This window comes from Onychomys torridus, chromosome 4, assembly GCF_903995425.1.
Source record: "Onychomys torridus chromosome 4, mOncTor1.1, whole genome shotgun sequence".
NCBI lineage: Eukaryota > Metazoa > Chordata > Mammalia > Rodentia > Cricetidae > Onychomys > Onychomys torridus.
The window spans coordinates 89974305-89986188 of NC_050446.1; the positions used below are offsets into that span (position 1 = coordinate 89974305).

At 42.7% G+C, this 11884-nt stretch overlaps 1 pseudogene; it reads left to right on the forward strand.

Annotated features, from left to right (window-relative positions):
- Positions 1 to 614: 614 nt before the first annotated feature.
- Positions 615 to 850, forward strand: LOC118581863 (annotated as a pseudogene).
- The last annotated feature ends 11034 nt before the right edge of the window (positions 851 to 11884 follow it).

An 11884-nucleotide genomic window follows, 5' to 3' on the forward strand; every position in this document is an offset into this window, starting at 1 on the left:
ACTTGAGCACAAAGGCTGAGGCAGGTTCAGTGTCAGACTGAGCTTACAGACTGAGACTGTCTGAAGAATATGCAAGTCATATTTTTGTCACTGTTTGGCTTAATATCTTCCAGCAGTACACTTGTACTCAGAACAGTCTCTGCATGCATGCCTTTCCAGGCTCTCTACCACCGTGCACAAGTACAGGAGTCTGGTGCTTGCTTCTGTACCTCCCTCTCTTCCCTGTTCTCATACCCAACCACAAGTCACGTTGTCATTTTCAGCCAGGACACAGTGTGCCTGTCTTCAGTCTTCCCCTCTGCTTTCCCGGACCTGCAACCCAGCATTTAACACAGATGGTTCCCTCTCTTCATGAAGTGAGAATCACAGGGACACAGAATGCAATGGTGTTTCACAAAGCCTAGGGGAAGAGGCGCTGTTTTCCACTGGATTCAGTTTTGGTTGGGATGAGGGGAAAATCCAGAGACAGACGGACACAGCCGTGTAGATGTACATAATGGCGCTGAACTCTGCTCTTGAAAACTGTCAGGATAGTACAGTTTGTGATGTAAATTTATTTTTTTTTTTGTAAAAAATGGAAAGGGCAGGTCTTCTGCCTCAGTTGAGCTTCCAGGATGAAGGTCACAGACAAGATCGTGCCCCCAGTTCAGGTCTCTCGGCTAATCAAGCTCGGCTGATTCTCAGCCCTGGTCCTCCTCCGCATGGCCTACAGCGCCAAGCACTATAGTTGTCTAAAACCTCCGGCAAGGAGGAGAGGAGGATGGCGGCAGAAGAAAAGAAGAGACTAGGTGAGCCTAAACAGACTGAGAGAGACCTGGCGGAAGCTCAGGATCATAGCATTCTCAAGTGAAGCGCCAGGGAGCTCGCCTTTTCTTTAGTCGCTGAGGATGAGTTATATTATATCTTTGTTGTGTGAAGAAAAAAAGAAAGAAAGAAAAGAAAAGGGCAAAGAGCTAGCTCTGGTAAGAAATGATAGCAACTTGGAGTATGTTAATAGCAGATATGTGAGAAACCTATCTTAGTGGCAAAACTGGAGGTATGTATGTATACAATTAGGGGGAGGCAAGAAGGAAGAAAGGAAGAAGAAAATAAGATTTAAGAGTGCCTTCAAGGGCAGGGGAGATGGCTCAGCAGTGAAGAACACTGGCTGTTCTTCCAGAGGACCAGGGTTCAACTCCCACCACCCAGATGGCAGCTTACAATTGTCTGTTACTCCAGTCTGGTGGCATCTAATACCCTCTTCTGGTCTCTGTGGGCAGCAGGCACACATGTGATATGCACGCGTACATGTAGGCCAAACAAAAGGAAGCATGACTTTGGAAGTTTTATTCTCTCAAGGGGTTGGGTGGTAGTCTCTTTCACAGAGCAGACTTGTGACCATGGGAAAGAATGGGTAGACATCTGGGGCCTGTGGGGATGTAAAGGTGAGGTACATGAAAGCAATGAGCCTTGCACAGGTGTCCAACTGATAGTCGCCTATAAAGACTGGGCGGAACTTGGAAATTTGTGAACATGTAAAGAAGGTGAAGCCATTGGTGAAGGAAAATAGCCTCGGCATCAGACCAGGCTTGAAAGCTTGGGTTGCATCATATAATACAAGGAAGCAAACTATCTGTGTACACAAAACACTTAATTTCCCTTTTGTAAACAGGAGAAAGTTGAGCTAAGAGGGAGGAGAAAATGAAGTCTTCGGGAAGGCTCACCTGAGGAATTTGCTGCCTCCCAAGCCTGGCGAGTGGATATGAATAAGAGTTCGTGGTCTCTAATGCCTCTTCTGCTTCTAAAGCATTTGACTTTTTTTTTTAAATTACTATTTGTTACTTACATTCAACTTTCCAACTAAGACATCCCCAAGTGAAGAACACATAGAGCAGGTTATCTGCCACCCCTGAAGTTGATGCAGGCTGTGCACCTAAAAGGAATCTTCAGTGTGTGAACGACAATGGACGAACAACTTAAGAGGGTGTTGTAGTCTGGATGAGAACGTCCTCCATGGACTCAGATATTTGAATACTTCATCCCCTTTTGGCGGTGCTGTTTTATGGAAGTTCGTCAGGTGCAGGCTGGAGGAACTATGTCACTGGCGACAGACTTTGGGAGCAAAAAGCCTTGCCTGTTTCCAGTTCTCTCTGTTTTGTATTCTTATTTAAAGACGTGGGCTCTCAGCTTCCTGCTCAGGCCACCATGCCTGCTGGTTCCTGCCACGCCTCCCTGCCGTGCTGGACTCTTGCGCCATTGGAACTGTAAACCCAAATGAAGTTTCCCCTAGACTTTGCTTTAGTCATGATGGTTATCACAGCAGCAGGAAAGTAACTAAGCAGGAGGCTTAATATAGGAGAATCCCTTGTTCTGGGGGAAAGGGCCAGACAAAATTCGGGATCACAGGGTTTTTTTTTTACTATTTCAGGCAACATCTGACTTTTGCCTACATTGCCTTGAAATAAGAAAGCAGTATAAATTATTCCAAGGAAAGGGCAAGTTCAAAGGGTAAATGTCACTTCTTTACTGTGAACTAAATGTGTGGCACAATAGGACCTTGAAAGGTTACACATAAGTTGACTTTATTTAATTAATTAAGATATCCCTAGGGCTGGAGAGATGGCTCAGAGGTTAAGAGCTCCAACTACTCTTCCAAAGGTCCTGAGTTCAATTCCCAGCACCCACATGGTGGCCCACAACCATCTGTAATGAGATCTGGCATCCTCTTCTGTGAACATAATAAATAAGTAAATAAGTAAATAAATAAAATATTTTAAAAAAAGATATCCCTGATTATCATGAAGTCACAACATTCCTGTCAGGCAAGGCACTTTGGGTCTCCTTGTCAAAAAAGGTCAGTAGGGCTCATCATTCACACTCATTCACTTAAAAAACCATCATGAATACCTGCCATCTAGGTATACACTAAGACTTACCCTGTGTTCTCAAGTAACAGTACTCTGATGACCCTTCTAGGGTGTCAGCACCTCTGAAATGTTACAGGCCAGAAGCAAGCCTTCCTGCAACCCAAAATCTATTGAGCTGGCAATCTTTTAAGTACAGCTGGGTTAAGAATGGATTTGTAGGTAACTGCTGTACTATTTGACGCCTGGAAGTTTTCTCCCAGTGTGAGGATGAGGTTGAGGTCCTATGTCACAAGGGCATTGAAATGTCTCCAGAAGGAAGTGGCCTTTGGAAGAAGAGCGATGGGAAGAGATTGTGGAGAACAATCACCAGAGGTTCAGCACTGGGTATGGCATGAAGAGGGTGCCATGGTGATGGAGACACTAGCCACATGCCACTCTCTGCTTTAGGAAGGACACAGTGGCCTAGCAAAGTCATTGAAATCCATACCATGCAACCTCACAGAAGCTCATCAAGACTTGAATTGATTCTCATCTCAACTTCCTCTTACACCCTCCAACAGAAATTGAGTTAGGGTTTTATGTTCAGTTAGTCCCATGTCTTGTGTGTGTCAGTATATTTCTTTCTTTCTATTTGAAGAGACAGGATTTCTGTGTATAGCCACGGATGTCCTGGAACTTGCTTTGTAGACCAGGGTGACTTCAAACTCAGGGATCCTCCTGCCTCTGCCTCCTGAGTACTGGGATCAAAGGCATGCACCACCATGCCTGATCAAGGAAGATGAGTTAAAACATTAAAATCTAGTTGTCACAGGACCCCCTGCTCTGGGTCCCGACAGCCACACTAGGGGGTACATCACTTCATAGGGATGCACATGGCTCAGTAGATTTCTTATTACAAGTTGGAGACTCATTTACATTTCCCTTTAGCTGTAAGAAACAAATATACCTGGTCTTATGCTTGTTTGTTTATTTTAAAGAATGAAGTCTCTCTGTGTTCCCCATGCTGTTCTCAAATGCCAAGGCTCAAGTGATTCTCCTGCCTCAGTTTCCTGAATAACTACTACTACCGAAATATGCCACCTAACCTGGCTGATGTGTTGTGTGCTAATTAGGTGAACTGGAAGGATAGCTTACAGCTCAGGCTTTTATGAACTTGGTTTGTGACATCTCAGGCTGCTGGATACACCTGCAAAGATACATCTGAAGGTTCTATCAAAAAATCTGCCGAGGTGAAGAAGCCCAGTGATGTTCTCTGTCTGTCAGGACACTAGCAGATCTCTCCAAGTGACACCCAAGCCTAGGCATCATTGAATCCCCTAGAAAGTTTGCAACACACTGCTATTATGCATGTTGTTAACAGTTCATCACCTCTCTCTTTTTTTTTTTTTTGGTGATTTTTTTTGGGTTTTTTTTTTTTTTTTTTTTTTGTGTGTGTGTGTGTGTGTGTGTGTGTGTGTGTGTGTGTGTGTGTTATGTGTATAGGGTTATGTATATGCATCTCTCTGTGTGTGCAGATGCCATGCAAAGGCCAGAGGAAGAGGTCAGATATCTTCCTCTATCATTCTCCACCTTATTTTCTGAGACAGGCTCTCTCAAAATGACATCTCATCATTTCAGAGAGACTGGCTTGGCCAGATACCTCCTATGATCCAATTTCTCTACCCTCCAAAACTAGGCTCCCCCTGGTCATGCCTGTCTTTTACATGAGTGCTGGAGGTTTACATGTGTGTCTTCTTGCTTGTATATCAAGTGCTCTTACCCACTGAGTCATCTCCTCATGTCCCCATTTTAAAGGTTGAGGTGGTTTGAGGAAGAAATGTCTTTTATAAGCTCAGGGTTTTGAACACTTGGTCCTCAGTTGGTGGGCCTGCTTGGGAAGGTGCAGCCTTGCTGGAGGAAGTAGATCACTGAGGCAGGCTTTGAGAGTTCGCAGCCTTGCCCCACTTCTCGTTTGGGATTGGCTTCCGGTTTGCAGCTGAGGCGAGTCTCAACTTCCTGCTTTGGCTGCGCGATGAGCTCTTCCTCGGAAGCATAAGCCAAAATAAACTCGTGGTTTGGTTTTGTTTGTGTGTTTGTTTTTTGTTTTTATCACAGTAACAAAAAAAAAGTAACTACCACAAAGGTGTAGCCCAGACTAGTCTCGAACTTATGATTCTCTTGCCTTCACCTCTGCACCAGGTTCTCGGCCATAGTCTGCTGTTTGTTGGTTTTGGAGTTCTCCAGGCATGGAGGGAGAAAGGTGATTGTAATTTCTGTTTCAACATGAAACATGTTCCCATAAATCGAGGAAGCATTTCATACCTGACCTATAGATCCAGAGACCCAACTACTACAGATCCCCCACTAACCCCACCTACCCCACCCACCCCACCCCTGCCAAAAGCCTGGGAAGCATCACGGCTCTCTCGTTCTCAGAACCTTCAGGCAAATAACAGCAAAAGTTGGTGACGCTCTTCTGCGCTCGGAGAGGAAAACATGAGTAGGAGGTCTCTAGGCTGCAGCAGCCAAAACAAACCCACTCTACCTGTGGATGGGTAAGTGAATTCTCTAATGAGAGCTGTCACGTGCTCGTTACTGCAAAATAAATGCCTCTTGGCTGCTTTTTTGCTCCTGATTAAGAAGAAAGCAAAACTGTAACACAATTCTTAAACAAATTTTAAATGGTATCATCATTGTTAATGCTTTTTTTTCTTACAATTTAGTTCATCACTGCAGGCAAATCAGTTTCTCATTCATAAATTCTCTGATTGTCAAAACAATGTACATGATCATTTATCATAATGTAATGTATCTTACAGAGCAATCATAACATAAAGAAGACTCTCACGTAGAGGACAGCCTATTTTGATATATTTTAAAGGCAAACCTTGGTTGGCTAGTCACTAATTTGTTGCTATGAGCAACATGATATTTTATTTTGGAAACCTTCAAGATTCTATTTACTCTGCAGTGTTTTATCTAAACTCCTAAGCTGCTTCTCTCTCTCTCTCTCTCTCTCTCTCTCTCTCTCTCTCTCTCTCTCTCTCTCTCTCTCTCTCTCTCTCTCTCTCTCTCTCTGTCTCTGTTTCTCTCTCCCTCGTCTCTGTTTCTCTCTCCCTCTCTCTCTCTGTCTCTCTCTGTCTCTGTCTCTCTGTCTCCGACTCTGTCAGTTTCTCTGTCTCTCTGTCTGTCTCTCTTCTTTGATATTCGAGGTTTACCACTTAGGCGATTTTAAGCAGTTTTTTCATCTAAATTTTTTTCCATTTTGAATTTTTAAATAACTGATAACATTTACAAATCACCAGATAGCATGCCTAGTGGTGAATATGACATGTACTCTGGCTGATTTACCATGAGAGAATGTAGTTAATAGTATAGTCTCCAATTGAAAGACTATAAGAAAACCCAGCAGAGTAGATGGCTTAAACTTATAGAACTGTATTATTGGCTTGCAGGTTCTGGGAGCTAGGAAGTGGAGGATCAAGATGGTAACAAGGTGTTCTTAAGGGCTCTAGGGAGGAGTCTTCAGCTACCTCCTCCAGATTCTGATTCTTGGAGGTCCTTGGCCATCCATAGTTGGCTAACTCCTCCAGGTCTGCCTCCTTCTAACACACCCTTCCCCTGTGTGCTCAGGCGCCACTTCTCTCCTTATGGGCTCCAGGCATATTAATCTTATTATCTTTCTTTAAAAATAACTTCTTTAGCCGGGAAGTGGTGCATGCCTTTAATCCCATCTCTCAGGAGTCAGAGCCAGGTGGATCTCTGTGAGTTCAAAGCCAGCCTGGTGTACAGAGTGAGATCCAGGACAGGCACCAAAACTACATAGAGTAACCCTGTCTTGAAAAAACAAAACAAAACAAAACAAACAAACAAAAAAACTTATTTAATTTAATTTAATTTTATGTGCATTGGTGTGAGGGTGTCAGATCCCCTGGAAGTGGAGTTACAGAACAGGTGTGAACTGTCACATGGGTGCTGGGAATTGAACCTGGGTCCTCTGGAAGAGCAGCCAGTGCTCTTAACATATAAGGCATCTGTCCAACCCTAAACCAATGTTATCTTAACTTGATATGTATCATCTGTGAAGATACTGCCCCTGCATGAATCTTTCTCTTTAGCACAGAGCAACATTGAACATATAATCAGTAGGCAGGAAGTATAAGCGGGACAAGAGAGAAGAGGATTCTGGGAAGTAGAAGGCTGGAGAGACACTGCCAGCCACTGCCATGAGAAGCAACATGTAAAGACACCGGTAAGCCACAAGCCATGTGGCAGAGTATAGATAATAGAAATGGGTTAATTTAAGATAGAAAAAGTAGATAACAAGCAGCCTGCCACGGCCATACAGTTTATAAGTAATATAAGTTTCTGTGTGTTTTCTTGGTTGGGTCTGAGCAACTGTGGGACTAGTGGGTAAGAGAGATTTGTCCTGACTGGGCCAGGCAGGAAAACTCTAACTACAATCAGTCAGCCCCAGAGCACAGATTCATTTGGTTCTGCTCAGCATATGAGTGCCAGCCTGTCTGTCAGTGGGCCAGGTTCCAGGACCCAGCATCCAAATGGTCAACTTTGCATAGTGCTAGGGCAAGGAAAGAGAAGGCTGTCTCCTTCTGTTATTCTACTGCTGGTAGACTCCAAAGGGAGTCCCCAACAAGGAAAAGGCCATTTTCTCTTCCCAAAGGAGCCAGTTAGAAAAGGAGAGCTGCCCAAAATGAAAGAATTCTACATTTCCATTTTCATGAATGTTTACAAATCATGTGTGATACTCCCCCCCCCCAAAAAAAAGGATCAAGGGAATTCACCACAGCTTATATGTATGCCAGCCAAAACCACCTGACTGCAAGGCATAGTGAGCCATGTCTTTAATCTCAGCACTTGGGAGGCAGAGGCAGCCAGATCTCTATGACTTTGGGACCAGCCTGATCTACAGAGCAAGTTCCAAGACAACCAGAGCTACACAGAGAAACTCTGTCACAAAAAAGAAAGAAAGAAAGGAAGGAAGGAAGGAAGGAAGGAAGGAAGGAAGGAAGGAAGGAGAGAGAAAGAGAGAGAGAGAGAGGAAGGAAGGAAGGAAGGAAGGAAGGAAAGGAAAGAAGGAAAGAAAGAAAAGAGAAAATTAAAAGAAAAAGAAAAGGAAACTGATGTGTTCATCCTAAAATTTATATGGAAATGCAAAGGATCAAGAATATGCAAAACAATGTTGACAATGAAAATGAAAAGACTAATCCATGTGATTTAAAGACAGCATGGGTCTCCAGCAGTCAAGACAGTGTGCTGAGCATCAGTAAACAAACCTGCCCATAAAGCCAGCTGACCTTTGACACACATTGATGTCATTTCAATATGGTGTCGGAATAATATGCATTGGAGGAGAGATCCCTATTCCCTCAATACATACCTTATGTAAAAGCTAACTTAGAATGAATGAGATCTAAATAGGAAAGATGAATCACAAAATGTCTTTTAAGTCAAATGAAAACTGTTTGATCTTGAGAAAGATGTCTTCGATACAAAACAAAAAGCATATGTCCTAAGATGATAAATTGGACATCATCAAAACTTAAACTTCCTGCTCCTTGAAAGACACATTAAGAAAATGAAAAGGCAAATCAGAGTCTAAAAGAAAATGTGGCGAACATATCTGACAAAGACTTATGTGCAGGAATTATTTTAAAATTCTTATAACTCAATTTTAAGAAGACAAGGTATCTAATCTTAAAACCAAGCAAAAGGTGTGGATACTCTGCAGAAGGCAAACTGTATAAAGCATTATTAGTCACCAGGAATACGCAAATTAAAATTCACCATTAGCATTGCTAAAATTTTAAAAAGCTGATAATAAGAAGGTTTGGTTTGAGTACAGGACAGGGAGAATTCTGATAGATTGCTATCAGAAAGTAAAATCACATAACCATTTCAATATAGTTTAGCAACTTCTGAAAATGTTAAACACACATTTATTCTATTACTCAGAAATCCTACCCTTGGGTATTTATCCAAGAGAATAAAAACCTGCGTCATGCAACTTGTGATGAATATGTAAAGGAACTTTTAATAGCAAAAAACTGGGAGCAATCCAAATATCCAACAGCAGATGAATAGGGAAACATTGTGGTGCCAGACAGTGGTGGTGTATGCCTTCTAATCCCAGTACTTGAGAGGCAGAAGCAGACAGATCTCTGTGAGTTCTAGGCCAGCCAGGTCTACAGAGGGAGTTCCAGGACAGCCAGAGCTACACAGAGAAACCCTGTCTTGAAAAAGGAGGTGGTGGTGGTGGGAACATTGTGATATATCCATAACATAGAATACTATTTAGCAATATAAAAGAATATACTGTTTGTACATGCAACATTGTGAGCAAATCTTAGCAATGAAATGCTTAATGAAAATCCCAAAGAATACCTGTTGGTTTTAAATGTAGCGCTTTTACTCTGTGAGCAAAGGTCGCGAGACACAATAAAACCCATTATCAGAGCAGAGTTTTATTAGAAGGGAGAGGGGAGGGATGGAAGAGAGTGACCAGGCCTGTGGAAGACATGTGCGGGGGGGGGGGGGGGGGGGGGGAGTGGGGAGGAGGAGGAGAGAGTAGAAGAGAGGGGGGAGGAGTCTGTGACGGGCTTTTTAAGGACATGCGCATGTGGGCTTACGGAGCTATGCTATGCATGTGCAGATTGTGAGACCACACTGCGCGCATTGTGCAATCAGCGCACGGGTGACAAAGATGTAAGACCCCTTGCTTGTTGTCTACTGAACTGAGCATGTGCAGTCACATAGCTGGAGGAGTGGCCGGAATCCTAACAATACCCAATTCATATGAAGTACTTAAAAAGTCTACCTAGTCTTTGAGAAGAGGACCCTATCAATGGTTACCTGAATCTTACAGGAGTACAGGAACTGGACAGGAAAGGGAATAAGAACATGATGTAAATACTTTGTTTTTATTGTACTGTTGATTATATAAGATAGATAGATAGATACATAGATAGATAGGTAGATAGATAGGTAGATAGATAGATAGATAGATAGATAGATAGATAGATAGATTATGATTAACTAACAACACTCTTCAAATGGAATTTTAATTATGTGTAAATGACATAAAATGAATCTATTTTAAGAGTATTGTTCAATTAATTAGAATCAATATATATCATGTAATCATTCTCAGTAATTAATTATGTGTAAAGGACACTTCCTTCAAGTTGATGTTTTCAGAACACTGCATTAATTCATGGAGATAACCCCATTCAAGGACAGAAGTGATTGCCCCTCAGCTCCTTGGGAGGCCTATCTCTTAGGCCTGTGTGCTACTGGCCAGTGTGACCTCTGCATTGGAAATATTTGCTTGAAATACCTTTAACAATATCACTTTACCCTAGTTAACTCAAAAGTAAAATTATCACACAGACAGTTTAAGGAAGCTCCTCAAATACTTGTCCAGTCCCAAACTTCATGCCTCCCAGTGACCTCTGTGCCGTTAGCGCCTCCATTCTAGAGCCAGGGAGCTTTACTTAGGGCTTTCCAGTTTCACTGTCCAATTACATTTTTACTCTCTTATCAACCACACAGAAAGAAAAGAAAAACTAAACAAACCAAAAGAGAGGGAAAAAACTATAGTGAACTTGGAGCCAGGAAAAAAAAAATCCGGCTTTCTCTCCTCTTCCAAGTCCAGAACTCACATGTCCTTCTGCCTACATTCCATCTTTCTCATCATCTAACAAACACCATGTGTGCCTCTCACATGAGGACTGCAGCCTACATTAACAAGTGTAAGTAAAGGTATGCTATAGAATAGATAAAGGAGACCAAGCAAGGGTTATTTGAAATCTTTGATGCAAACCTTATGTAGAAACTTTATATAATTTAACACAGATTACAGTGGACTTCCTACATGGTCGTTAAATGATAAAGTATATTAAAGACACTACCCTCACAGGTGAGTTTTAAGATGTATTGTGTCCAAGTGTTCACTACAGGAAGGTAGCACAAACTCAGTGCCTTGAAGCAACAGAAAAATTGTTGTCTCTCCATTCTGAAAGTGGTTTTTGGCAGGGCCCTGGCCTGCCGCTTAAAGTTTCAGGAAATACTTTTTCTCCTGAATCCTGGTGGCTGCAGTTTTTGGATTTCCTTGGCTTTGAAATGGTCTCACTGTAACCTCTGCCTTTGTTGTCCTGACCTCCTCCCTGCCTGACTCCAACTTCACCTGGCTATCACCTCTTAAGGGCATCATTCACACAGAATTAGGGCCTGCCCATCGTGACCTCATCCTAACTAATTATATCTGCAATGACTCTTTCCAAATAAGGAGATGTCTAGGATAGCAGGGATGAGGACATCAGTATATCTTTTCAAATGAGTTGGTGATACAATTTAAACCATCACAGAGGTGAATGTTGAATCCACCCCTTATTTTACAGGACAGGAGAATCCAGCCCCCCCCCCCCACCTTACGGAACAAAAGTTGGGTTATGAATCCCTGTCTCCATTAGTCTAGTCAGCCGTTCTTCTGCTCAGTGATTTACAGAATACCTAAGTGTTCTATCCTTGAGCTGGACAATGAGGATCCGAAGATGAATTTTTAAAACACCAACTGCTGTAGAACTGGGCCTCCTAAAGAGAAGAGAAGCAGCAAACACTAAAACACCCCCCTGGCTATCATAGAAATATTTCCAAAGTTCAAAGGTGGCTGGGAGAAGGAAGCCACAGCTGTCCCACTGCTTCTGGAAGGTAGTGGCGGGCGTTGGAGGTGGGACCTCCAGAAGGGGCACTGTCTCTCTAGAAAAGACAGGGTCAAGAGTTAGAGTACATTACTTCTTCTTCCAAGTGAAGAGCATGACCTAACTGAAGACCGGAAGCACAAGATGAATTTATCCTGCTGAGGAAGGACATTAATAGCAGGCCAGTGTTACCAGGTGGTAGGTTACACAGGGTTGTGAGGGGGAGCAGAGGAAAAGCCCAGAAGATACCTGGCGTTGAATAATGAATAGACTCTTGTACTATGGCTGAGTGTTAGATGTCAGCCTGCCAAATATAAAACCATTTGAAAGGCCTTTTTTTTA